We start from the raw sequence: 25378 nt of genomic DNA, 5'->3' as shown, positions 1-25378 counted from the left end.
GCCTGGCAAGCTACAGTCCATGGGGTCACAAAGAGTCAGACACGACTGAAGTGACTTGGCATGCACGCATGCACAGCACATACCTCTAAAAAGCTATTAACAAAGAGAAAGATAAGAAGGGAAAAAGAAGGAAGGAGGTTGGCAGGCATACATTAGAAGAACTTTGTGAGCTATCTGAAAAGGGGACACAGAGTTCTCGAGGCACATGGGGAAGAAGAGAGAGATTCTTTCCCAAGTTAGAGAGATTAGGAAAGAGTTCTTGGAACAGGTGCATGACGTGGCTCTAGGTATGGATGGGGAGGTGCGAGGTTAAGGGAGATTAAGTTAGAAAATACAAGGAGTTTGTTTGGAGAATAGAGAGTAGTGTACCCCGTCCCCCCACTGCCCCCACCATCATCCTCCACTTTCTTCCTGATCTTTGAAGGCCTGAGGTTAAAACTAACAGCTGCAATTCTCTCTTTTCTTCAGAAATTCAGACACACGCCCTACTTGGCAGGCAGCTGGTTTTGCTAATAAGATTCCTGCCGTTCTCCCTCCCTCTCTGTGTACCTCATCCCTTTAGGTCTGGCTGGGCCTCTGCTCTCTCTGATTTCCTCTCTCAACTGAATGGCCAAATGCTTGCTGCGTGAGCCACTGACAGCCCCAGCCCCCAGGGCCCTGGGCACGTCATGTCAGTCCTTTCCAGATCCCACAAAAAGAAGGAGGTTCGGGGGACTCATGTAGGCATGTGATGGGATTCTAGGTCCAAAATGAAATACCTTTGTTTTCTCTTCCATACCTTTTGACTTAGTAATAGACACATGATCACCGGAGAATTCTGAATAATGAGTTTATTAGGATCTATTGTCATAAAGCAGTAGGAAATTCAGCATTATTCTAATGTTGTACACGGACCAGTTGGTTAATTTGCTCCAAAAACAATCACTGCTCTTACAGTTACTAAAACATTAACTTGGTTTTGGAAGGCCCATTATTCATTCATAATGGACTCTTCCAATGACATGTGAAACCCACATACAAAATTGTGGGTGAGCTCTAGCTTTTCAATTTCCTTAGCATGTTTGTTGATTTCAAACTGTCCCTTTTCAAAACTTACCTTATTAATTAAATAAGCCAGTCAGCCATATTCCCTGCTTCTAATTCAGCACTCAAATGTAAGCTTAGTTCTGGAGTCAGCTTTCTAACCTGGCTTAAAGCACATTAGTCACTGGGAGCAATATTCGGCATGTGAACAGCTGTTTCAAGCTTTCAGAGTCCAGGGCCTACAGGTTTGGAGAAGGTCGGGGAAAGGAACCAATATTTACTTACTGAATACGTATCATGTGCTGGGCACCTTTATAAAGTATAGCTCTTTCAGTTCTCTAAACAGCCCATTAATGTGTGTATGTGTGTGTGTGTGTGTATAGGTTTGAGATATATCTTCTCGAGGCACAGCAAGGTTAAGAACTTGTCAAAAATCACATGGCTCATGAGTGGTGGAGCTGGGACTCAAAAGCAAACCAATTCTAGAGCTTAAACTCTTGAAAACTGTCCTATGTGTTCCATATTTAACCTTCCCAATCCCAAGACATTATTATTAACTGTTATTATCAGACCTGTCTTCAAGATGAGAAACTAGAAGCTCAGAAAAGTAATTTTCCCAAAATAAACTAAATTCACATCCATTTGAACTCTGTGGTCCAGGGCAAGTCACCTCATCCATCCATCCATCTATCTCCTTTCCATTCATTAATTGAATAGACTTAATGGCAAGTGCTTATTCTATCCCAGAGATTATCTGTCCATAGAGATGAAAAAAATGTATAAAATATTTCCCCAGCTCTTCAAGAATTCAGAATGCAATGAGGAAAGAAAGCACCTAAACCATAATAAGAAACAAGACTGTGGGATGAGAGGTGCTATAAGAGGTATATAAAAAGAGCTACAGGAACTTGCAGGAAAAAGCAGCAAACTGCTTGATGATGTAAAAGCAAGGAAGGCTTTAGAAAGGAGGGGACATTGCACCAATAACTATGAGCTCCCTAGGCGGAGAAAGGGAGGGATAGTCCAGGCAGAGAGAGCATCAAAGGGAATACATGATGCAGTGTCAGAACAGCTCAAACAGTAGGTGCCTACCACCTGCTTTTAGTGCTCTAATCCCAACCCTAACCTCAAACTCTGTGCAGCAGGTTCTATTATTCAGACCACTTGATAGAAGAGGAAACCCAGGCCCACAGAGGTCTTGCCTACCTGCCTAGGATCACATGGTAACTTGCCCATGATCTCACAGCTGGAAAGGAATCAAGCTGGAATTCAAACCTAATCCAAGCAGCCTGGCTTCAGAGCACACACTCTCAGCCACTCTGCTGAGTATTTGGAGGTGCATGCAGGTAAGGTGATGAGCCACAGAAGCAGGAATTGGGTCCAAAGGGTCTCCTTTTCTTCACAAGGCCTTAGATGTTCTTGAACTAAGGGCCTTGGACCTCATGGAATCCATAAAAGTAATAATGCCATGGTGCCATGGTATGTGTACATATGTCTCTGTGTGTGTGTGTGTGTGTGTGTGTGTATGTTGGAGAGGGACATCCAACTTTCTGTACAATGAGGCCATAGAGAGCAATAGTACATTAGACTGGAACTCTGTTTGCTTGCTGTAGGAATATTGGGTATCTTATGCTTAACCACATTCTTTGGGCTTCGGGGTCAGTATTCAAATCCTTATTCCCTGTCTGCATCCCTCACCAGACTGGAGAGTCCCTGAGGACAGAGCTCCCATACCACGCTCCAGTACCCCACACAGTGCCTCTCACATAATGGTTACTCAGTAAATATTTATTAAACGAATGACTACTTGTTGAATGAACTCTGGGTCTTTAGTTAATAATTTATATAGAGAGTAAATAAGTTAATTATGAGTTAACAAATATAGTTTGGTGAATAAAATCCTTTTCTCTGTACAATGGATGGGGTAGGAGGGGATAACATAAGGGTCTTTGGAAGAGAAACAGTTGTAGGGATTATTGGCCTAGATCACTGGTTTACAAAAGGAAGCAGCTGATGTTGAAGCTGAAACTCCAGTGCTTTGGCCACCTGATTCGAAGAGCTGACTCATTGGAAAAGACCCTGATGCTGGGAAAGATTGAGGGCAGGAGGAGAAGGGGACGACAGAGGATGAGATGGTTGGATGGCATCACCGACTCAATGGATGTGGGTTTGGGTGGACTCCGGGGTTGGTGATGGACAGGGAGGCCTGGCGTGCTGCGATTCATGGGGTCGCAAAGAGTTGGACACGACTGAGCGACTGAACTGAACTGAACTGAAGCCAGTACTTCCAAAAAGCTTGCCATCAGGGGTTTTGAATAAGTGGATCTGAGATGGTGTGAGCTTCTTAGGTGATTCTGAGATGACCAGGTCAGTACCTGAACGTGGCAAGAACGAGTCCCTTCTTGTTCTAATTTTTTTCTTTTTTTCCGTCTCATTCAGCTTGTGCTTGACACGCTTGAGTGATGGGAGCTCACCGCCTCGGGAGGCAGGCTGCCCAACCCATTCGGAGAACAGCAACACTAATAGCAGAGACACCAATACAGTGACCATATATGGAGCATTTCTTTTGGATCAGAAGTGCAGGATAGATGTGACTGATTTCAGAGGCTAAGCATTATTTATCCCCATTTTACAGTGAAAGAGACTGAAACTCGAAACTCCGGAGGTTTAGTGGTGTACTCAGTGTCTCAGAGGTGGGGAGGGGCGGGGCGGATTCCAGCCACCCCGGGGGCGGGGGCGGGGGCGGGGGCGGGCCCACGTGCTTCCCCAGGGCAGAGAGCAGGTCCCCGGGCGGGGGCGGGGGTGACTCCCGGGAGGCGGGGAGGGCGCCGGGACGCCACGTCGCCTGCCCAGCCCCGGCTGCACACTCCGCTCCGCCCAGCCCTCCCGGGCCTCCCCATAGAAGGTAAACTCGGGCAGGATCCCGCTGGGGCTGGCGGGGCCTGGCGTCCGGCTCATTTCAGTTTCTGAAGAGCCCGGCCCTGAGCAAACACGGACTGGGAGGAGGGTTCTGGAAGCTTTCCCATCAGATAGCAGATTAACTCCCTGCTGCCTGGGAGCCACCCACAGGGGAACGAGCTGGGTTACCAGCGTGCGGCCTCCCGGGCGGGTGACAGTCCCTGCGGGCTGCCCAGAGCCACCTGAAGGCGGCTCAAGGTTCCAGCCCAGTCTAGCTCCGGCCAGGACTGCCAGGCGGGCCGACGAGGCTCAGGGGCCGCCCCAGCCCCACCCTCCAAATATGGAGCGATCTTCCTGCTACGGCTTACTTCTTCCCTCACTCTCTAGGGCGTTCGTGTTCCGACGCATTAGTAAAACGCTTAGAATGTTTGTTTTCTTTCTGAGAAAGAGGCCGAGGAATATTGCCAAGACCAACATGAACTCCCAACCCGGGGCATTGTCTGTCGGACATTTTTCCGGACAGACAGACTTGGGTCTGGGTCCCAGTTCTGCCACTTTCTAGCCAGGTGACCTTTGTGTAGATTTCTTCATCTCTCTGAGCTTCGCTGTCCTCATCTGTAAAATGGGGATAATGATACCTATCTCTAAGATATGTTCTGAGAAGTAGATTAGATAAATAGAGATTATACATATTAAGTATTTAGTGCCCTCAATGTCAATTAACATTCTTATTAATTATATTGTTATTACGAATGACTAATAATGACACTCAGGATTATTACTAATGCTACTCTAAGTAAAAAAAAAAACAGGCTCAATTAAAATATTTTACTGAGGGAAATATCAATAGTTTTATGAGAGGTAAATAAAGAAGAGTAACACTGGGTCAGAAAGTATATGCACATGGCCTCATTTAATATTCAAGCAGCTTCACAAGGCAGGCCTTATTATCCCCATTATACAGATGGGGAAGTTGAGGCTCCTGGAAGTTAAGTAACTTGCCTCCAGCACACACTGAGTTAGTACCTGGTGTCCTGACCTCCCTTCTTCAAAGTGTCTCTTAAGCTCCAGCTACTCCACACCTGCCAGCCTCAGCAGAGATGCCTGTATCTATTAGGGAGTGCCTTTTCTTCCCCTAGGCTCACCGAATTACAGGAAAATGGGAGACCTCTGGAAAGTGGATAAAGGTTACCTCCTCCAGGCAGCTTTCCTAATTCTCTCCCTCCTCCCCTTGTAGAGCAAACCCTCCCTCTTCTGTTCTCCTGGTGCCTGGAGCATGTGACTGCACACCCTTGTAGGCTGTGTCTCTCCTCCAGGGAGTGTGCTTCTCTGAGGCAGACACTGTACAGTTTTTTCACCATGGGAGAGTTAAGTATGGTGTTGTAATTAAGTACATGCTTAGAAGCCCAACTGTCCTAGCTCATATCTTGGCTTTACTACTTGCTGGCTGTGAGGACTGAATAAGTAATATAAGTTCTCTTTGCCTTACTTCCCGGATCCTATAAAAATGGAAATTAACAAGAAGATTGGCCTCATGGCCTTGCGGTAGGATTGAATGAACATCTAGATCTAATCTATGTAGATCTAGATATACTATTGTGAATCTTGTGAGTGATAGATGTCCAGCGAATGATGATGGGAATGCTGAGGATCTGAACTTTGCTTGTTAACAGAAAGTGAAGCATAAAAAGAATGTCACTGAGCATTCAGGGTCAAGGGACATAAGACCTGGTTCTAAATCTGTCTCTAACTTCATGTGTGGACTTAGGCCTGTCTCTTCCTATCTCTTGAGAGTCCCTTGGATTGCAAAGAGATCCAACTAGTCCATCCTAAAGGAAATCAGTCCTGAATATTCATTGGAAGGACTGATGCTGAAGCTGAAACTCCAATACTCTGGCCACCTGATGCGAAGAACTGACTCATTTGAAAAGACTCTGATGCTGGGAAAGATTGAAGGCAGGAGGAGAAGAGCACGACAGAGGATGAGATGGTTGATTGGCATCATTGATTAGATGGACATGAGTTTGAGCAAGCTCTGGGAGTTGGTGATGGACAGGGAACCCTGGAATGCTGCAGTCCAGGGGGTCACAAGGAGTTGGACACGACTGAGCGACTGAACTGAACTGAACTTCCTCTCTCTGAATTTATTTCTCTTGCAGAAAAATAAGTTTGACTCCTGCAGCTGGATAGTTTTTGAAGAGTAATATTCAATAGTATATTAATGATCAGTTCTTTTCCTGTAGGACTTTTACTGGAGTAATGTTCCAAGTTAGAGGTTATACCCAGAAATAAATGACTGGCTCACCACTGGAAGTACAAACCTCAAGCACTGGTAGGTGATTGTGCTAACTGTGATTGTGGCCAGCTTTTACTGAGCACGTAGTAGTGCTGGGCATTGTGCAATGTGCCATCGTTACCCTGTTTATTTTTCTCCAGAACCCTGTAAAGAAGTATCACTGTGATCCTTATGTTACAGCTGAGAAAACAGAGGTTCAGAGGTTAGAAGTAGTTGGATAGGCAGTAGAGTCCTTATTTGTTAGACTCCAATTCCCTACTGCCTATGAGAATCCTCCCTGGAACCAACCTGTTCAAATATTTCTGAGGGAAAGGAACCTATTATCTTTCCAACCAGTCCATTATTAGGTATCCTGAATAGCTGAGAAAGGTAAAGCTGTCATTTTTATATTCGCTTCATGACTGGACTTAACTCAAGGCAGACACGATTTGGGTAGAAGGTTAGTGAAGTCAAGTGAAGTGTAAGTCGCTCAGTTGTATCCAACTCTTTGTGAGTCCAAGAACTCTAGCCCACCAGGCTCCTCTGTCCGTGGGATTTCCAAGGCAAGAATACTGGAGTGGGTTGCTATTTCCTTCTCCAGGGGACCTTCCCAACCCACAACTTGAACCCGGGTCTTCTGCATTGCAGGCAGATTCTTTACCATCTGAGCCATCAGAGAAGCCCCAGAGGGTTAAGGAAAGGCAAATTATAAATCCTGTGCACCACCTTCCCCTGCCCTACACCAGGAAGTCTTCAGGTGCCAGTTTACAACAGAGTGATCAGAAGACAGATCAGGTCACCTTTTTGGACCTTGCCCATTCCCCTCATCCACAGAGTCTGGCCTGGGGATAGAGCTGGGAGATGTTGAAATATTCCAGTATGGCCTAGATTGGGGTTGGGCTGAGTGTAAAGAATCAGAAATTTTTGTGTGTGATCACCAGAAATGATTCCCTTAGGGGTGGTATTTCAGGGAGCGCATTAACAAAATGTTTGAAGAAAAATCAGGACTGCAAAACCTAAAGGAGAAATTGGCTCCAGGATGACTGACTTTGTCTGGCTTTGTTGGTTTGCTCTTTCACCAAAAACAAATATCCTGCTTGAACAGCTGTAGAGACTTGTCATTCCCAACAAGATAAAGTCCAGACTACAAGGGCTGGCACTCAAGGCCCTTCACTATTTAGTCCCAACTCACCATTTTCATCTCTTCTCAGATCATGTTCCCAGCCCCATTCCCAGCCCAAGAATTCCATGCAGTTCCCTAAATATTCCATGTCTGTTCCTGCCTCTGTAGCTTGGTATATGCTATTCCTTCTGCCCATGGCATGCCAGCAGATACCACATCTAGATGACACCAATCCCATTTTCAAACATGTCAGATTTCCTCTTCCATTCCCAAGACTTCTGTAGTCCCTGCAAAGAGAGAGCTTTTGCTGCCTTTTTAGAATTGCAGCTAAACACAGAAACAAATCAAAGAATGAGTGGAAACCCTGAGAGTGAAGGCATTGAGTGCCCTAACCTAAAGCATTATCAAAAGCATTATGGTAAAACCCAAACTCGTAAGGCTGAACATCAATGTGGTTTGGAAAACCTTTCATTACTATGAAGCTAATTTAAGGATGATACACAAATGAGCTCCTAAATTGGAACAATTCACTGTGTTATACTGAAGTCCAACAACAGGACTGAAAAGCATTGTTAGGGGAACCTCGGCAGCTTATTCAGGAAGTTAACCAGGGTGGGGAGGCCTTCCCTGGGGCATTTGCATCACAGGTTCTAATGTGTAAGGAAAGGGAGTCAGAGCCCTGTTCTTCACAATAACAAAATGTTAGCATGAAGTCAGGTGGCCATCTGATTTTGTTTGCCCAGGAAGTTCTGGTTTTCACCCAATGTCCTGACATAATTATCAGTAGTTCTTTTATTGTCAAGTACCCTAGTGTGGAAGATAAATTGTATGTCACGCTGGTGCTAGATAACCAAACGAGAGCTTGTCTAGGCGGTTGCTTTTCTAAGGCTCTGCCATCTGTTGGATGCCAGTCTGCTCTTCCAGGCCCAGCCTTTGTCCCGTCCTCTGCGACAGATTAATAGCTCTGCCTACACACTCTCAGGGCTCCCTTCACTCACTTTTCCCCCCACTAGGCATCAGGCCTCCTCACCAAGCTGTATTCCAAGTATCTCCTCACGTATGTCCTGGACATGGTAGGTTCTTAACAAGAGGTTGTAGAGTGAATTGTTTCAAAAAAAAAATTTCCCAAGAAGTTTTTGTTTGGGTTTACTTTATTTGCAGTCACCAAAAGAATAAAAAAGGCTTCATAAGAACTTAACCTTTATATCTAAACACTGAAAAGTACATATAAAATGAAAGAAAAAAATAAAATAAAATAAAATGAAAGAAAGTGTTATTTACTCAGTCGTGTCCAACTCTTTGTGACCCCATGGATTGCAGCCTGCTAGGCTCCTCTGTGCATGAGATTCTCCAGGCAATAATACTGGAATGGGTTGCCATTTTCTTCTGCAGGGGATCTTCCCAACCCAGGGATTGAACCCAGGTCTCCCACGTTGCAGGTGGATGAAAACTAAGAAGCTACCAGAGGCCCAGAGTATTTAAATAATCCAACTGAAGCCTCACAGCCAGTGAGTGGCAAAGTCAGCATCAGGACCCAGTTCTCTGAATCCATGTTGCTTGATCCCTGCACAGTTCAGTTCAGTCTCTCAGTCCTGTCCGACTTCTTATGACCCCATGGACTGTAGCATGCCAGTCTTCCCTGTCTATCACCAACTCCCGGAGCTTACTCAAACTCATGTCCATTGAGCTGGTGATGCCATCCAACCATCTCATTCTCTGTCATCCCCGTCTCCTTCTGCCTTCAATCTTGCCCAGCATTAGGGTCTTTTCTAGTGAGTCAGTTCTTCACATCAGGTGGCCAAAGTATTGGAACTTCAGCTTCAGCGTTAGTCCTTCCAATGAATATTCAGGACTGATTTCCTTTAGGATTGACTGGTTGGATCTCCTTGCAGTTCAAGGGACTCTCAAGAGTCTTCTCAAACACTACAGTTCAAAAGCATCAATTCTAGAAAATTTTCCTTGGAAGAAAAGCTATGACCAACCTAGACAGCATATTAAAAAGCAGAGACATTACTTTGCCAACAAAGCTCCGTCTAGTCAAAGCTACGGTTTTTCTAGTAGTCCTGTATGGATGTAAGAGTTGGACTATAAAGAAAGCTGAGCGCCGAAGAATTGATCCCTGCACAATACACTTCTAGTTCCTTTGGACTGACAAAGGGCATTTGATCAGGAACACTCTTATCTTGTCAAACCTGGAGTTAGAATGTGAGCTCTCTGCCTCAGCTAGGCTTACATGGATACAGTTAAACCATGCACAGCCCCAAATTTAGAGGAGTAGAGAAGAAAAATGATGCATGGATTAGGCTCTGAATCATGAGCTTTGGAATAAGGCAAGCTGGGGTTCAGGTCCTGATTCCCCACTTACTTGCTGAGTGACTTTTGTCAAGTTACTTAATCTCTCTGAGGCTTGGTCTCCCCATCTAAAATGGGAAGAACAGTATGTTTCTTGTAGGATTTGGTGGTTAAATGAAATAACATGGAAAGCACTCACCTGTTTCTGAAAATAGTAAACATTACAAAATTATAGGCACTAATATAATTACATTATAGTAATATATTAATATTATATATTATAATATATAATTTTATATTATAATTATCATAATTATTACTATCCTACTTCCCAAGCTTGCACTGAAGGACAGCTTATCAATTTCAAATAGGGAATCAACAGACGTTTCTTTCTGGCCTCAGTTGCCAGTTCCACAAGCAGCTTGACCTAAGAAACCTGTTTCTGAGGAGGTGATGATTGACATAGGGATTGTATGTAGAGGAGCCTGTGTGACTGGTTCCTTTGCCATCAGGCATTTTCCTATGTACTTAGAGTCCTTGATATCATGATTTTTTTCTTTTCTTTTTTTTTTTTTGGCTTGTGCTTTGCAAAACTTACTGGTGGGTAGTTTTAATCATCCTTCCTAGCAGTTTGCAAGAGTGTGTTATGAAGCTGGAGATCATAAAAAAATCTCAGAATATGAGATATGTCAGATATGTCAGAATAAGAGAAAAAAAAGGAAGATGGCTACTCATGTTTGTTCACTTGAAATATCGGTGACTAGTTTTTTCTTCTTTAATCTTTCATGGTGACTTTCTTTTCTCCTTTCTCTCTTTTTTCCTTTTCTTTCTTTCTTTATTTTTCCCCTACCTCTGCAGACCTCTGTTTACCATTGAAAATAAAACCAACCCTGATAACCTGGCATCTACCAAGGAATCCATTCATTCAAACATTCATCAGCTCATCTATAGATTATCAAATACCCACTGCACTGGGCCCTATGCCGGGTGTAGACACGCACGCAGGTTACATGAACTGTCTGTGGAATATGAACAAACCTGGGTTCCAACCTCAGCTTCATTAGTTCCTATTGACTTGATCTTGGACAGATTAGCCACTTACCCTCTGAACCAACTCCTTCTCTAAACTCCCTATCTCCATCATGATATCACCATCATCCTCCTGTCCCAGTTCAGAATCTGGAAATGATTTTATTCTCCTCATTAACCCTCTCCCTCATGTCCAATAAGTCCCCCAGGGAAGCATGATTTAACTTCCACCTAGTTCTTGAACATGTCTTCACTATCATCTCCGTTCCATTCAACAAATATTCCCTGACAGTCTGCTATGACCCAGGCTCTCTGATGGGCATGAGGATACCCATCCCCAAGGATCTTCCAGACTGGTCAGATACACCCATAGACACACAGTTCCTCTACAGTGAATGGGTGTGATGGTAGTAAAAGCCCACTTTATTGCCCACTTAATCACTGCTAGACACCATTCTAAGTGCTTTAAACCCATTCAATCATTTAATCATCACAGTAACCCTAAGAGATTGGTACTGTTATTATCTTTATTTTATAGATAAGGAAACCTAGGCAACAAAGTAAATAAGCGACTTGCCCAAGGTCACATAGCTAGGCTGCAGTTGAGGCAATTTGCAATGGCTTAAGCTTCAAAGCCAGCTAAAAAGCGACTGCTGTTAGCCACCACTGAACACTGCCTCTGCTTATGGACCTGGGAGAAGGGTTTCAGGACACAAGAGGAGCAATTTCTAATGAGACTGAAGGTCCACTGAGTGGCTGTCTGCGCTGAGCCTTAAAATCTGAGTAGAGCTTAGTTAGCCAGAGCAATCCTCCCTGTTCCCTCTGCCACTGCCCAGCGTGGGCCCCAACCTTCTTCATCGGTCCTACCCCATTAGTCCATTCTTCCTGCTGTGCCAGTGAGCTTCTAATCCAGTTCAGTCAGACTCACTGATATGGAGAACAAACTAGTGGTTACCAGTGGGGAGAGGGAAGTGGGGGAAGGGCAAATTAGGGGTAGGGGATTAAACAAAGTATTATGAACAAAATAAATAAGATACAAGGATATATTGTACAGCACAGGGAAAATTGCCAATATTTTATAATAACTATAAATGGAGTATAATCCTTAAAAATTGTGAAGCACTATCCTAGATACCAGAAATTTACATAATATTGTAAATCAACTATACCTCAAGTTAAAAAAAAATTGACTTATGTTATCACTCTTCTGCTTTTGTGTTAGAATGTCTTTTTCTCACCTATAGGAGAGAGTCTAAACTCCTCTGCATGACCACTGCCTCAATCTCAGTTTTGCTCCCATCCCTGCCCTCTACACCAGGCCTGAGCCACAACTGTGGTCCTCTGAGTATAACGACAAAGGTCCATCTAGTCAAGGCTATGGTTTTTCCAGTGGTCATGTATGGATGTGAGAGTTGGACTATAAAGAAAGCTGAGTGTCGAAGAATTGATGCTTTTGAACTGTGGTGTTGGAGAAGACTCTTGAGAGTCCCTTGGACTGCAAGGAGATCCAACCAGTCCATCCTAAAGGAGATCAGTCCTGGGTGTTCATTGGAAGGACTGATGTTGAAGCTGAAACTCCAATACTTTGGCCACCTGATGTGAAGAGCTGACTCATTGGAAAAGACCCTGATGCTGGGTAGGATTGGGGGCAGGAGGAGAAGGGGATGACAGAGGATGAGATGGTTGGATGGCATCACCAACTCTATGGACATGGGTTTGGGTAGACTCCGGCAGTTGGTGATGGACAGGGAGGCCTGGCGTGCTGCGATTCATGGGGTCGTAAAGAGTCGGACACGACTGAGCGACTGAACTGAACTGAGTGTAACAGGCTCACTTCTCCCTCAGTGGGTGTCAGGTGTAGGATCTCACACTCAGCTTCTCCCAAGGATGCCTTCCTGGTTCCCAAAGGCAAACTGAAGTACTGTCAACAGCATGCTCATCATACCCCAGATACTGTTATTTTAGCTTCTCCCCCTGAATTGGAGCAGCTGGCTTCTGATTCTGTCTCCTTCTTTACACAGTGAGATCCTTGAGGGGTATTAGGGCCTCCTAATAGGAAAGCTGAGTGCTGAAGAATCGATGCTTTCAAACTGTGGTGTTGGAGAAGACTCTTGAGAGTCCCTTGGACTGCAAGGAGATCAAATCAGTCAATCCTAAAGGAAATCAACCCTGAATATTCATTGGAAGGACTGATACTGAAGCTCTAATCGTTTGGCCACCTGATGTGGAGAGCTGGCTCATTAGAAAAGACCCTGAGGCTGAGAAAGATTGAAGGCAGGAGGAGAAGAGGGCAGCAGAGGATGAGATGGTTGGATGGCATCATCAACTCAATGGACATGAGCTTGAGCAAACTCTGGGGAATAGTGAAGGACAGGGAAGCCTGGCGTGCTGTAGTCCATGGGGTTGCAAAGAGTTGGATATGACTTAGTGACTGAACGACAACAACATGGCCTGATACCTAACGAACTCTTAGAATGAATGAGTGAGTGAGTAAATGAGTGAATAAGTATTGAGAACAGGGACAATTTTTGTGTCTTTTTATCTCTTGTAGCTCATTGTATAGTGCGGAGGACATGCGCTTCCTTGGTGGCTCAGATGGCAAAGAATCTGCCTGCAATGCAGGAGACCCAGGTTTGATCCCTGGGTGAAGAAGATCCCCTGGAGAAGGGAATGGCTACCCACTCCAGTATTCTTGCCTGGAGAATTCTACAGACAGATGAACCTGGCAGGCTACAGTGCATGGACTTGCAAGGAGTTGGACACGACTGAGCGACTAACACTTTCACTCAGGGATACATCTAGTTAAATATCAACTTACACATCTATGGGATACAATCAGAACTATGAGAGGGTAAATGCTGTCCGTGAAGGCAGAAACATCATGAGAACAGCATTGGACAAGTAACTAGGAGGTCTGGGTTGTTAGCTGGGTCCTATCGCCAATTAGCTCTGTGGCCTTGGGCGAGACATTCTAAGCCTCCAATTCCTCAGCTGTAACACTGCTGTGAAAAGTCCAAGAGGGCATGCGTGCTGAAGAATTTGTGAAGTGCTGGACCGACCAGTGGGAGTCAAGGGCATGATTCCTCCAGCTAATCTACAAGTAACAGCGCTACTGCAGGCCATAGGGCAAACCTTTCCCACCCTTTCTCCTCTTCTTGGTCTGAGTCCAGGAAGATTTCCATCTGTACCTTGTCTGCAAGCCAGACTCCAAACCTAGTGTTTGGAAAAATAGGCAAATTATATTCGTCCAGGTGTATCCTGTCTATATACTGAGCTGTAAGGCCAAGTTTGTTCTCAGAATAAAGTGAGTGCAGGCACGTGTGTGTGTGTGTGTGCGCGCGCGTGTGCGTGTGCATGCATGCGCGCATGCTTTCATTAGTAGGACAGAGTTCAGGATAATAAACACAACTGTGAGGTACTGGTGAGAGTTCTGAACTTGGCATCAGAAGATCTGGGTCTTAATTCCCACCATTGTCACTTCTGTAATGGATGACTTAGGTTGTATTATCATCCTCCCTCATCTCTAATATGAAGGCAATACATTTGCCATAGATCCACTGTGAAGATTAAATGAAATAGGAATATAAGGCAGATAGCCCAGAACCTAGTGTATGGTATGTACTACCTTGAAGTTTGCTTGTTGATTTTTACTTGTGTTAATAATAACAGTGTCTAACATTTTCTAGGTGCTCTCTATGCATCAGGTTTCATGCTAAGCATTTCACATATATTATATTCTTTCAGTCTCATCACAACTTTAAAAGAGAGATCTTATTATCCCATCCTGAAGACTAGGAAATTGAGGTTTTAATAGGTTAGGCATCTACTCTGAGGTCACAATAGAACTGGTAATTAAGAGAGCCAGGGCTCTCTGGCCTTCAGTAGAGGCCAGATGCATGTTGCTATATTGTGAACTGATGGATTTGGGACTTCTAAATGCGAATGTGTCTGTCAGCATTTCCCACCTTATTCTACTAAGAGATTATACTAAGCATACAATAAGAACAGGGAAAAAGCTGAAGACTCAAGTAATTGAAATATAAGCTTAATTACATAAGTATCTTAAAGAGATGGGAATACCAGACCACTTCACCTGCCTCCTGAGAAACCTGTATGCAGGTCAGGAAGAAACAGTTAGAACTGGACATGGAACAACAGACTGGTTCCAAATAGAGGAAGGAGTACATCAAGGCTGTATATTGTCATCCTGCTTATTTAACTTATATGCAGAATCTATCATGAGAAATGCTGGGCTGGAGGAAGCACAAGTTGGAATCAAGATTGCCAGGAGAATATCAATAACCTCAGATATGCAGATGACACCACCCTTATGGCAGAAAGTGAAGAAGAACTATAAAGCTTCTTGATGAAAGTGAAAGAAGAGAGTGAAAAAGTTGGCTTAAAGCTCAACATTCAGAAGACTAAGATTATGGCATCCGGTCCCATCACTTCATGGCAAATAGATGGGGAAACAGTGGAAACAGTGACAGACTATTTTTTTGGGCTCCAAAATCACTGCAGATGGTGACTGCAGCCATGAAATTAAAAGACGCTTGCTCCTTGGAAGAAAAGTTACATCCAACCTAGACAGCATATTAAAAAGCAAAGATATTACTTTGCCAACAAAGGTCTGTCTAGTCAAAGCTATGGTTTTTCCAGTGGTCATGTATAGGATGTGAGAGTTGGACTATAAAGAAAGCTGAGTGTCGAAGAATTGATGCTTTTGAACTGTGGTATTGGAGAAGACTCTTGAGAGTCCCTTGGACAGCAAGGAGATCCAACCAGTCCATCCTAAAGGAAATCAGTCCTGAATATTCATTGGAAGGACTGATGTTGAAGCTGAAACTCCAATCCTTTGGCCACCTGATTCGAAGAACTGACTCATTTGAAAAGACCCTGATGCTGGGAAAGACTGAAGGCGGGAGGAGAAGGGGACGCCAGAGGATGAAATGGTTGGATGGCATCATCAACTTGATGGACATGAGTCTGAGTAAACTCTAGGAGTTGGTGAAGGACAGGGAGGCCTGAAATGCTGCAGTCAATGGAAAGAGTGGGACACGATTGAGTGACTGAACTGACTGAACTGAACATAAGTATCTATGGAACATCCACACTAATAAATATAATGTTATTGACTAAAATTGGTTTATTAAGAAGAGGAAGACAAGCACACTAATTGTATCATCACTCAGAGTAATGAACTAATAGATACTGTCCAAAAAGTAGAGAGAACTAAAGGTGTTATATAAAGATATGAAAAACATGGAAACCACTAGATACAACTCGATAATCTATATCTAATTACAAAAATACTGAATTTTGATCTATGTCTTGCATCGTGCATAAACATTAACTCAAATCAGATTATAGATATAAATGTGAAACCCTTAACATATAAAACTTCTTAAAAAAAGGCATAGGAGAAGATTTCGTGACCTTAGGTTAGAAAGTTTTCTTAGATATGACATCAAAAGCATGATCCATATAAGAACAAACTGATAAATTAGACTTCAACCGAAATTAAGAACTTCATTTTTCTTGAAAGATACTATTAACAGAATGAAAAGACAAGCCACTAACTGGGAGAAAATGTGTGTAAAGCTTACATCTGTAAAGTCCTTGTATGTAAACTGCAGTTGAGCCTTGAATGATGCGGGGGTAAGAAAATCTAAGAGCTGACTCACTGGAAAAGACCCTCAATGCTGGAAAAGATTGCAGGCAAAAGGAAAAGAGGGCAGCAGAAGATGAGATTGTTATATAGCATCACCAACTCAATGGACATGGTTGAAAAATCCATGTTTAACTTTAGCAGCCCTTCGCATCCAGTTCCACATTCATGGATTAAGCCAATCAAAGATCATTTAGTACATGTTTGTTAAAAAAATGTACATACAAGTGGACCCACAGAATTCAAACTGATGTTGATCAAGGGTTAGATGTATACAAATAATCCTCAAAACTCAATAATGAGAAAACAACCCCAAAGACTTGAACGGTCACTTCACCAAAGGAAATGGGGATGGCAAGTAAGAGTACAAAAAGAAGTCCAACATCATTTTTGTGTTGTTCAGTCACTAAGTCATGTCTTTGCAACCCCATGGACTGCACCATGCCAGTCTTCCCTGTCCTTCACTATTTCCCAGAGTTTGCTCAAATTCATGTCTACTGAGCCAGTGATGCTATCTAACCAACTCATCTTCTGCCACCCTCTTTTCCTTTTGCCTTCAATCTTTCCAGCATCTGGGTCTTTTCCATTGAGTCAGCTCTTCGCATCAGGTGGCCAAAGTATTGGAGCTTCAGCTTCAGCATCAGTCCTTCTAATGAATATTCAATGTTGATTTCCTTTAGGATTGACTGATTTCCTTGCAGTCCAAAGGACTCTCAAGAGTCTTCCTCAGCATTACAATTCAAAAGCATCATTCTTTGGTGCTCAGCCTTTATGGTTCAACTAAAACATCCATATATCATTATCAACGTCATTAGGGAAATGTAAATTTGAACCATAATTAAATACCACTACATGTATGCTAGAGTAAATACAGTTAGAAAGACTGACCATTACAAGCATAGGCAAAGGTGAGGAACAACCAGAACTCTCATGCACTGATCATAGGACTAAAACATGGTACAGCTACTTTGGGAAATAGTTTGGAAGTGTCTTGAGATAGTAAACATGCACCTACTTTGTCATTCTCCTTCTAGGTATCATCTAAGAGAATAACTTTAAACATTTTTTTTTCCTAAAAAATCTGGATGAAAGAATTTTTGAGGAAAATGCAGTATATCAAAACAGAGCCTAAAAGATATAGGAAATCTAAACAGACTGATCTGTAGAGAAGACACAGAGAAATTAGACAACAAGGTACTCCCTTTCCCAAATTTAACACCCAAAGAATTTCACCAGAAAATCCTATAGAACTTCCCTAGTGGTCTCGTGGTTAAGAATCCACCTGCCAATGCAGGGGACACCAGTTCAATTCCTGGTCTAGGGAGATGCCACATGCTGAGGGGCAAATAAGCCCATGGGCCACAACTACTGAGCGGTGCTCTAGAACCTGTGCTCTGTAGCAAGAAGCAACTAGAGGGTAGCTCCCACTCACCATAGCTAGAGAAAGCCGGCACCCAGCAACGAAAACTGAGCACAGCCAAAGATAAACAAATATTTTTTAAAGAAGAAAGAAAGTCTTGCAAAACTTTTAAACGCAGTTAATAACAGTTCTCTCTGAACTATGTCATGTTATAAAATAGAAACTTTCAAGTTTTCTTTCTTTCTTTCTTTTTTTAACAAATGAGAATTCACTGTTATCAAAATCTAACAAAGATTACACAAGAAATATTTAGTATTAGCATTGATTAAAAAATACTAAATGAAACATTAAAACCAGAATGAAGCAATCAATGAAAAGAATAATACATCATAACCAAGTTGGGCTTAATCCAATGCAAGGATGGTTCAGAATGATTCATGATATTAGTAGATATAAGAAGAAAAACAACATAAGCATCTCCATAGATACTGAAGAGGTGTTTCACAACATTCAACAGCTGGTTTTAATTTTTAAACAGCCAGTGAAATAAAGATATTTGAATAGTCCACATGTGTTAAATGACTGTCTCAATCTAAAAGCTAGCATTATATGAAGTGAAGAAATTTTCATCCTGTGCTGTCCAATATAGTAATTACTACACACAAAAAGCTATGTAAATTAATTAAGACTAACAAAATCCCTCAGTCTCAATAACCACATGTCAAGAATCCAGGAGCCCCACATGGCTGGATGTACTCTTTAGAAGTAGTCTCACTAAGAATGCCCACTATTACCATTTTGTTTTTCAAGCAAAAATATTAATACATAATTGGAAGCATAAATATTAGAAAAGATTAAACTATCTCAGTTTGCTTATAATATAGTTGTATAGCTGGTAAAACTAAGAGAATAAACCTGAAGCCTCCATAGATAAATAGATTATTCAGTAAGGAAGTGGCATACAAAATTAATATACAGAAATCAATAATTTTCATATATGTAAATCACAATAGAATAGTAAGCATAACAGAAAAAAATCCATTTACATCATTAACCAAAATATTAAAGTAATACACAATGAAATAGACTTCATAATATATACTTATAGACTTTATAAGTCTATAAATATACTTATAGACTTTATAAGTAATATACAATGAAATATGAAGACAACTTTAAAATACTCCTGAACATCACAAAAGAAAACTTAAATGAGAAACTACATTGTATTTTTATACAGGAAGCTGCACTATCATAAATATATCAGCTTTCCTTATGTTATTTTATAAGTTCATCACAAGCTCATTAAAAATGCAACATATTCTACTGATTCTAAAACTCCTCTGAAAAAATAAATTATAATACCTAAGTAAGCTAAGAAAAAGAATATCAGTATTAGAGGGCAGCTACAGGGGCTTCCCTGGTGCCTCAGATTACCGGTAAAGAATCTGCCTGCAATGTAAGAGACCTGGGTTTGATCCCTGGGTCAGGAAGATACCCTGAAGAAGGGAATGTTGGACACAACCGATGACTGTTACTTTTCACTTTTTTTACCTCTAACATATAGTAACACATAAAACACCAATGATTTAAACAATTTAATATTAGTTTTTGAATTGATACACTCCAATAGAACAGAATAAGATCAACTCTATGAGGATTTAATTTATGATGAAAATGACATCTTTTATCTGTAGGGAAAAGATGTGTGTATATGTGTGCTCAGTTGTGTCCACCTCTTTGTGACCCCATGGACTGTAGCCTGCCAGACTCCGCTGTCCGTGGAATTTTCCAGGCAAGAATACTAGAGCAGGTTGCCATTTCCTTCTCCAGGGGAATCTTCCCAATCCAAGGATCAAATCTTTGTCTCTTGCGCCTCCTGCTTTGGCAGGCAGATTCTTTACCACTGCACCACCTGGGAAGCCCAGGGAAAAGATAAACTATTCAATAAATGGTGTTAGGAAAAAAAAATGAGTAGAGTTATTATGACTACATAGCAAACTGCCCCAAAACTTAGTGGCCTATAACTATAATATTTATAGTGTTCACAGATTCTGAGTGTCAGGATTTCCAAAAAGGTTCATCTGGGAAGGTCTCACTTGGGATGTCTTATGAAACTGTAATCAAATATAAGCTGGGGCTGTTGTTAAGGCTTGACCAGGGCTGGAGAATCTGCTTCTGAGATGGCTCACTCATATGAATGGCAAGTTGGTGTTGGCTATTTTCTGAGATCTTTAGTTTGTCTCCCCAAAGGGTCCTCATAGCATGGTGGCTTGTTTCCCTCAAAGTGAGGAATCCAGGATCCCAGGATGCAAAATGCAGAGCTACCTTTTATGACTTCAGAAGGCACACACTATCACTGGCATCATATTCTCTTGCTCAGTTACAAAAACCCACCCAGTTGCATCTCTCTGTGAAAGAGTGTCAACATCACATTGTAAAATGAGAGTTTGGGTCAGGATCTATACCGACATGGCATTCTTCGGAAAATAGAAAGTATTACGGGTAGACATTTGGATATGCAACTTTTGTGTATCTATAGCTCATATTAAGATAAATACCAAGTGTATTTTACTATTAATATAAGAAGTATGTCCATAAATATAGGAAGACAATATGGGAAAGAAAATTCCTTTGCAATCTGAGAATTAATCTAAAATTATTTTACATGAATTAAAACTAACAAAATTAAAAAGTTAATTCCTTAATCTCAATAACCACATTTCAAGGCTCCAATAGCCACATGTGGCTGAGATTCAGAAGATGAGGAAGGTGTGAAAGAGGGATGAATGGGCCGAACAGAGGGAAGAGCCGTGCAAAGTCACAGGCAATGGAAAGAACACCCATGTAACTGGAGCTCTGAGGACAACTGGGAGAACAGTGCAAAGTGGGGCGAGAGGCAGGACGTGAAGGACCACAGGGGCTATCAGGAATTTGGAATGGCAGGATCAGATTTACATATTGCCAGGATTGCTTTGGCTGCAGGACAGGGAAGTCGATGGAAGGGAGTCAGAGAGAGAAGACCAGGCCAAAGATAAACAGTAGGAAGATGGCAGCTGTCCTGAGTCAGTGGCCTTTCCCCTGGGTCCACAGGTGAAAGCACCCTTCTAGAACTGGGTTCAGTTCCAGGGGGCCACTTGCAGAAACCTAGCGCAAACCTGAGACTCTTGAAATGAGCATGAGCACAAGATTAGTGAAGGAGTTAAAGACCACACGAAGGAGATGACCCAAAGGAGCCAGGCAGTTTAACTTGGAGACTCAGGCAACAATGCCATCATGGCTGCCCTCGCTCTGTGTGGGGCAGCAATCAGGTCACAGAGGCCAGACTCTCTCTGGAGAAACCAGCAGGTTCCAAGGCCAAGGAGAGGAGGCTGAGGTTTCTGGGCTTTCCTGAGGAGTGAACAAGATTTCTTTCTTTTGTAAAAGCTCCGATTCTTTTTTCCCCTCCCTTCTTTAAGTAAAGGCAACTATCGTTTGAGTCACTTGGGAATAAAACTGTTTTGGTCGAGAAGACTTCTGTGGGCGCCCGAGTAGGCGCTGGGATGGCTGCTGTCAGGGAACGGGAGAACATATGGTGGTCTGTTGTGAATGCGATCTGTTTTTTGTGTTGTTGTTAAACTTCCTCTCGTTAGCACTGGGCCTGTTATGTAAGAGCTTGAGGGTCCATATGGTTTGTTGCATAAGACGCCAAAGAGGAATACGGTTTTCTGTTGCCCTGCAGCTAGTCCAATTGTGAGTTTGGGAAACATGTGACCACAGAATCACGTTTAGGTAATAGAGTCAGGTAGCCCTGGATATGAACCTCACTTCTACTGCTGGTTAGCTGTGTGATCTTGGGCAAGCGACCTAACCTCTCTGAGATTAAAACTCTCTGAAACTTTATTTCCCTCTATGCAAAATGGTGAAAATAGTACCAACTTCACAGAGTTGTTAAGAGGATACAGAATTAATAATACTAACTACAGTTTACTGGGTATATAAAAGTTTTTAGTATTGCATGCTTTATAAATACTCTTTCTTTTAAACCTCATAGAGCCCCCCCAGGAGTAGCCAATCCTAAAGCAGTACTGGGAGTAGTCAATCCTAAAGGAAATTAGTCCTGAATACTCATTGGAAGGACTGATGCTAAGGCTGAAACTCCAATACTTTGGCCACCTGATGCAAAGAACTGACTCATTGGAAAAGACCCTGATGCTGGGAAAGATTGAGAGCAGGAGAAGGGGACGACAGAGGATAAGATGGTTGGATGGTATCACCGACTTGATGGACATGAGTTTGAGCAAGCTCTGGGAGTTTGTGATGGACAGGGAAGCCTGGCGTGCTGCAGTCCGTGGGGTCACAAAGAGTCAGACACGACTGAGCGACTGAACTGAACTGGGAGTAGCTACTATTATCTTCATATTTCAGGTGAGGAAACTGAGGAGGAAAATGATGGAATGGCTTCCCTCACCTATTAAGAAGTCATGGAGCTAAGATTCACAAGTTGTTCTGTACAGAAGAGCCGTCAGCAACAGAGAACTGTGATTCTCTGCCTCTAGCACTGTGGTTCTCTGCCTCCTGTGCTGGTGAAGCATGAGGCATATAACAGGTGCCAGCAAATGTGAGCCTGGACTATATGCTACCTGAGGGCAAGGCATTTCTCACACTGAAAGCAGCGCCCTGTGTAGAGCAGGCAATCAATAATCATTTCCAGACTAAATAAATGAATTTTGCATTCATAAAACATTGTACTTAGTGATACAAATATTAACATATGCCAAGATTAATATGTTATCTTCAACAGAGGACTTAGCACTTCAGCAAGTGCCTTCTTGAAACATGGTAATTTAATCTTTGCTTAATTGCTTACTGGTAGAATTATAGCCAGACTATAGGAAGTCGATACCAAAAGGGTTCTCAAGTGTTACCTTGGCTTGGGGGAAACAACGATGTGATCAGTTGGTGATCACAGGAAGTGATAGTAGTTCAAGGGGTTGTCAGGGCTTAGATCTTGGGGATCTTGGACTAAACTGATTTTCCCAAATTGAGGTCCCGGCAAGGAAAAATGACTTGTTCAAAATCAAATAACTAACAGGTATCGGAAGCAGCATTTGACTCCTGGTTGGTCTGATTAAGATTCCAGCGTTCTTGCCCTAATTTTCTGACCTAAAGTTCAAAATAAAGCTTCCCCTCACTGCCCCCCACTCTCACAAAAAAGGGAAGAAAAGAAAAGGGAAATAGGACATCTATGAAGCATCTTCTCTGAGCTGGACACTCTCTGTGAGACACTTTACAAACAAAAGACACTCCCTTTGAGCCTCATTATAGTCTTATGAGGTGGGCAACATTACCCCCATTTTACAGATGAGGCAACAGAGTCTCAGAGCCGTGATGTAATTCACCAAAGATCCCAGAACTGGAGAGAGAATCCTGTATCCTCCTCCGTACCCCCACTGATGATTTGAACTCACACCACCCTCCAGGGCTAAAAAGTCATCCATCCAACAGATTCAGGAGTTAAGCATCTCTGCCTTCCCACCTGCAGAACCAGCTGTAGAACCTTGGGCAGGGGATGTAACCTCTCTGGGCCTCAGTTTTTTCATTCTTAACTAAGAACAATCAGCATACATTTCTCAAAGAGAATTGTAGGATTCAATAAACTCAAGTACGTAAAAATGAATACAGGGAATGGCTCGTAGTAAGTGCTTATTCAATGTTAGTTCAAAACAAACAAATTCAACACATACAGTCTCTCTGCAGTCCCCGGAGAAGGCAGAGGAGCTGGTACGGCCCACGCTCGGCCCAGGGAGGCTGCAAGCTGGACCGGCCTCCCGGCGCCTTCCTCCTTTGAGCCAGTCTTGGCACCCAGCCCAGGACTGAGAAGTCCCCATTCCTCTCTCCTGTCAACTCAGCAGAACAGACTGTTTCGAGAGAAGGTGGTTCCCCCTGAGAAAATGTTCTTGCACGCCCTGGAGGCTCTTGCCCTGCACGTCGGCAGCAATCAGCTGGGACAGGGCCGGCACCCCGCCCTGCACAGCCATCATTCTTGTCAAAGTCTGCATCCTGCCAGGTCATAAAAGGCAGTGTATGTTCTGAACAGCTGTTGTGTTAGAGCACAGTCCCCTTTGGCCTGTGATGACATTTCACCAGCTTCATCTCTGTGGGCCTCAGTTTTACATACTTGAAGATGGGCTGGTAATGTCTGGTCAACTGTTGGGAAGGGAGGTTGGGAGAGATCTCTGGAGATATCACCTCCCATATCTCACTGTCCATGTCTTCCTCAAATGTCTGCATCTGACCTGTGTCCCCTCCACCCTCACCATCACCACACTGGCCAAGGTTACTATTGAAGTCCACATGGCTCTTGACCTCTCAGTAGCAGTGGGAACACTCTGTCCTTGCTGGCTCCTTGCTACTATATTCTCTTGATTTGCCTCCTCCCTCTCTGGCCACTGCTTCTGGTTCTTCTTTGAGGGGTTCTTCCCCTGCTCCAGTCTTTAGATGCTGCAATTTCTCCAAGATTCAGTCCCCAGCCTCTTGGTTCTATGCTACACACACACCCTTGGGGTGTCCCGACCCCTATTTTCAGGTACAATCCCTGCCTTTGGGCGACGAGGCACATTCTCTGTCCTGAAGGTGTCTCCTGCCCACGGACTGCCTCTCTAGCTTCCTTCCAGTTCTCTCCTCCCACCTAATAGTCAACTCAAACTCAACCTGTCCCACACTCCCTTGTAGATTTCTCATCCTCGACCACCAGGCCATCCAACCTATGATTGGAGTTTCAGAGAATTGCACCACCATCCATTCATTCAATGTACAAGGAGCAGCTTTGGAGTGCTAGGCATTGCTCCAGGTGCAAACAGGACAGCTGGGAACAGATCCAAATTCCTGCCCTAATGGCATTTATGTTGCATCTACCAAGATGTCCAAGGATCTGGGACTCACTGCAACCGCCTTCACCATCCACATGTAACTGGACACTTAGTTGTTGTTGTTGTCAGTCACTAAGTTGTGTCCCACTCTTTTTGACTCCATGGTCTTTAGCATGCCAGGCTCCCCCGTCCTTCACTATCTCCCAGAGTTTGCTCAAGCTCATGTTCGTTGAGTCAGTGATGCTATCTAACTATCTCATCCTCTGTCACCCCACTCCTCCTGCCCTCAATCTTTCCCAGCATTAGGATCTTTTCCTCTTTGCATCAGGTGGCCAAAGTATTGGAACTTCAGCTTCAGCATCAGTCCTTCTAATGAATATTCAGTTGATTTCCTTTAGGATTAACTGGTTTGATCTCCTTGCATTCCAAAGGACTCTCAAGAGTCTTCTTGAGCACCACAATTCGAAAGTATCTGGACAAGCAATTTGAAAGCAACTGGACATTAAGACTAGCCAATTCTGCTTTCGTAATATCACTTGAATTGCTCCCCCTCTTTACAGCCATTTTTACTGTCATGACTTAGTTCAGGCAACTGCTTCAGACATGGTCCACCAGCCTTCAGCCTTGCCCTTTTAATCCACTTGACATTGTAGCCAGTGTGTTTTCACACAAATCTGGTTATTTTCCTCTTTTGCTCAAAGCCTGCCATGGCTTCTTTCCACTACGTTAAAGATGAAGTTCACTTAGCTGGCTAAGTATGTATCAGTCAGTCAGGGGTCTACCAGAGAAAGTAAATCAGGAGGAGATTAGGAGTCATCTGTCTACTTATCTATGTATCATCTAGAGATTTATTTCAAGG

The 25378-nt window shown here is 43.1% G+C and overlaps 1 long non-coding RNA gene across 1 annotated transcript; it reads left to right on the top strand.

The window, feature by feature from the left end:
- Positions 1-3843: 3843 nt before the first annotated feature.
- On the top strand, positions 3844-15781 carry LOC145507224 (uncharacterized). The gene is made up of 3 exons (XR_014054707.1): positions 3844-3928; positions 6165-6253; positions 13192-15781. It is a non-coding gene; the product is annotated as an uncharacterized LOC145507224 (long non-coding RNA).
- The last annotated feature ends 9597 nt before the right edge of the window (positions 15782-25378 follow it).

The sequence above is a fragment of the Giraffa tippelskirchi genome, chromosome 5 (genome assembly GCF_054371585.1).
Source record: "Giraffa tippelskirchi isolate mGirTip1 chromosome 5, T2T-mGirTip1v1.2.pri, whole genome shotgun sequence".
Classification (NCBI taxonomy): Eukaryota; Metazoa; Chordata; class Mammalia; order Artiodactyla; family Giraffidae; genus Giraffa; species Giraffa tippelskirchi.
This window is presented reverse-complemented; position numbering and strand designations above follow the sequence as displayed.